Raw genomic sequence first — 4,069 nt, 5'->3', positions numbered from 1 at the left:
GCAGAACCTCTGCCCTCTGTGTGGCAGGAAAGCTGGCACTGTTCTCTGGAAACAATGCATTTGAAAACGTCCATCTTTTAAAATGTGCCCTTTCAAGGTGTCCAGTGAAAGATGATGAGCTGCTAAGTGTTTGCAGTGGTTTCTGCAGCTCTCAGTCTAACAGAGAACTCTCACCACCTGAGACCTCCCAGGGTGCTAGTGGGAAGCTAAAATTCAGACTGAGTTTAAGCAGAGCCCAAGCTGACAGCAGATACAGGGCTTAGCTACAGGGGATGTGATGCACTGGAGAGGGACTGAATGGTCCTGTGCTGTCAGTGATGGACTAATCACGGAATAAGTGGGGTTTTTTCCTTTTTTATTACTCAAATTAGGGGCAAGGAAAAAGCAGTATACCAGCACTATGCTGCCCAGAGTGTGTGGGTTGCAGAGGACATTGAGGTGGAAGTCCTGTCCTGTTGAAGGTGGAGGCAGATAATTGATAAGGTCTTCTGATAAACAACAAAAGAAAATTCACTGAGAGATTATGAATTAATTTTTTTTTAATTCTTGGTTGTAGTCACTCAGCATGTAAAAAACTCCTTTAGTTTTAATTTTACTCTTAATTTTGGGGAAGGTACTGAAGGATACAGGAAGCACCTTGAACTTGTGCTTCTTGTAGTGATTCTTGGTGTTGTTGAAAGCAAACACTTGGCTTAAGGAAGATTTGCACAGGTGTAAAGCTTTCCTTGTATGAATATTTAAACAAATAGGGGTCTGTCACTGAACTGCAATTTAGTAATTTTTTTTATATCAGGCTTTGTTGAGTTGGAAAGCATTTCTTCTGTTAGGCTATAAAATAAAAGGATTTATCCTTAAAATAAATTAATCAAAAGTCTCTTGTGAAAATGCTGAAGCTAAGTGGAAGGTTTCCAGAAAAATCGAGCATTATTATGATTTTTTAAAAGTGTGTGTAAAATAATCCAGTCTTCCAAAAAGATGCTTGAAGTTGTTTGGATAGAGTTGGCATCTGCCAGAGTCGAGTCACACATAAGATAACATGATTGACCATTTTTGGCATGGGATGGGCTAAATTGGCTCATCTGTTGGCTGTCAGTCTCTTCTGAATTAGATCCAACGCTTTGTAGGCACGTTTCCATCTGGTTAAGTTTAGGACTCAAGCTGTTTATATATTAAAAAAAAAGTATTTTGTACCAATAACAATTTCTAGAAAAAGGGTTTTGCTTATGTTCCATTTTGAAACTATTTGGTTTTCTTTCCTGGTTAAAATAACCTCCTGAAGAGTGAAAGATGATGTGTCCATGTATTATGTTAAGACCCTTGAAACATGCAAATAAAATGGAAAGAAATTAAAAATTTTATATGTACATATTTAAATATATGTATATATGCATGCATATCATTCTGTAATATGTGACTCCTCTAAATTGGAAAACCAGATTTTAAGTCTGCTAATATTTTAACCATGTGCATTAGGAAAGGAGGATGAATACATGCTGTTACACTCACATTGAGTCTTTCTAAGATTGGCCTTGCATTATTTTTATTCTGAATATTTGCCATCTGGCACTGGGAGCTGCAGTATTTAGTGCCACAAATAATAATGAAAAATATGGTAATAGCTTGTGATACTTTAACGTAAAAATATAAGACAGAGGGTATAAAGCTCTGGGCGTATGATCTTACAGCTGCCAAAGCATGTTGTTCCCTCTGCCCTTGTTTTCCATAAATGAGTCTTTGATTGGAGACAGCAGCAGTAATGGGAAAGTCATTGGTTAATGCACATTAATGAAACTGCGTTACTGGAGTTAATGAACTACAGTCCTGAAGAAAAATGAGCAGGAAAAACGCCAGGGTTTGTGCCATTGTGTTCAGGTAGCTGTGGCTGCACCCAAGACACGCCAGGAAAATGTCTCTGACTCCAGATTCACCTGACACAAAGAGGCCTCTGTCTTTTTCAGGTCGGACAAGCCCCATAGAAATGCCTGAACTTTAATCGAAATTGCCTTTTCCTTCCATCTCCCCCCATCAAAACACAATGAGGAGACTGTTGCATATTCAGCAAAGCTGTTGTTCTTGCTGCAGTTAAATTGCATAATTAGATGGGGCTTAAAGAGAGCTGAGCCTCGGTGATTGTGCAGGCTGAGGCAGAGGTGAGACCAGCTTATGGGATTTACCCAGGGGAGTTGCAAACCAGCTCAGGGAACGACTGAGGTGTTGATGCTTCAGGAGAACAGTTCCAGGATGTTTGTTTGGGCTCAAAGGCAGCGGGCATTTCCTGAATGCTCCTTTCAGAGAGCAGAGGAATTCACCTTTATGATTTCTGTGAGATGGGTTTATTTCTGAAGGCTGGCCAAGCAGCTCTGCAGATGCCAAGAGCTCTGTGTTTTGTGGCAGCTCTGTTGGCATTAAAATCAGCCCCTTCCACCAGCTCTGCTGTATGGGACCTCTGCTCACCGCTGCAGCATCGTCTGCACTTGAAACAAGAGAGAAAAGCACAAGGTGCCCCTGGGCACGAAGAGTTTAACATTTCCTAAAGAAAGGAAATAGTTGATAGAACACTACAAGTAACAAACCCATCCACAATAAACAGGGCTTGGCTCTGCTGGTCTGTGGAGCAGCCCCAGAAGAGGCACAGTGCAATGGGAAGGATGGAATTGCAAAAGAGAATTTGAGTTTCCAGCTGTGACCAGAGAGTCCTGACCAGCCCTTTTGGGCTCTGCCATCCTCACCCAGCACTTCCAGGTGCCAGCCAGCTTGGCCAAGGCAGCCACTGGCCTTGAACCCAGGGATACCAGAAACTGCCCTGCACCTCTGCAGCTCATCCTTGCCCAGGCAGTCATGGATTTACTGCCTGTGAGAAGATCAAACCTGCAGTGAATCCACAGCAGTTTGTGACTCTGTGATGTCCTGATCCCTCTGCCTTCTCCAGGTTTTGTTCCAACCTGTGCTCTGGCTCACTGCAAATACACCAGGCCATGCTTGAGACTTTTTGGCTGTTACTGGTTGCTTTTCTTTTTCCCTCTTTTCCCTTTGTCCCCTGCTAATCCAGCCACCTCCCCTGAAGTGGCCGAGGTTGTTACTCCTGCCAAGGGAACGAGGGCACACAGAGCCTTCTGTCCACAGAGCGCTCGCCTTGGCCCAGGCACAAATGGGAGCTTTCCTTCCCTCCTGCTCAGAAGGCACCACCAAAGAGGTGTTTGGCCATGGAAACTGGTAAGAGAAATGCACAATTTAAAGGAAGATTTACAATCTAAAGTTGAGATGCTGGAAGGAAGGTGGGAGAAGGGAAGGAATAGGCAGGGACAGATTTGGGGGACTCAGAGCCCGTGAGCAGCACAGCTTAATGGGGCCAGGGGAGCCTCAGAGGCTGTGACCCTGCTGGAACTGCCTGACTTGAATAAGGAGCTTTTTAGCCTTGTGAGGCAGGGTTGGGTGTCTTTGGAGTGTTTGGTGGAGCAAGGAGCCTGCCAAGGAATGGAGAAGCCTGGAAACTCCTCTGGGACCCTCCTCAGCTTCGGTCCTTCCACAGCTCTGTCAGGCACGCTGGAAATTTGTTTCCCCTCAAGGCCAGCGACTGCCTTGAGCATCTGCTGCGTATGTCTGGACCATGGGGGCAAAGAGAAGGGGTGGAGGGAACATCAGCTCTGCTCCTGCAGCTGCTCTGAGACAGAGCTCAGTGGGGGGATGCAAACTGCCAGGAATGCAGGGGGAGTCTGTCTGCAGCCGGGGGCTCAGCCTGCACTGCTGGATTGGGTGGGTTGGGATGGTTTTCTGACAAAGCTGTAAGGCTTGACAGGTGTGCCAGAGAGGAAAGGAGAAATTCAGTGTGTGCAGCTCATGATTCCAGCTCATTTCTTCTTCAGGAATGGCTTTGGGCTCAGTAAGAAGGACTCACTGTTTGCAGGCTCAGTGCTATTTCCCACAGCACACTGTTGGCTTTTGAGTTGCACACCAGGATCTGGGAAGAGAAGAGGAGGAGAGGGGGGGGATCCTTCACCCTCATGAGTTAAAACCCCACCCCACCTCCTGGAGTGCTTCTCATTCTGCCAATGATCTCTGTTGGACTGTT

The sequence above is a fragment of the Haemorhous mexicanus genome, chromosome 14 (genome assembly GCF_027477595.1).
Source record: "Haemorhous mexicanus isolate bHaeMex1 chromosome 14, bHaeMex1.pri, whole genome shotgun sequence".
In the NCBI taxonomy this organism is placed as follows: domain Eukaryota; kingdom Metazoa; phylum Chordata; class Aves; order Passeriformes; family Fringillidae; genus Haemorhous; species Haemorhous mexicanus.
The sequence above is the reverse complement of the archived record's forward strand: the minus strand, read 5'-3'. Positions refer to the sequence as shown.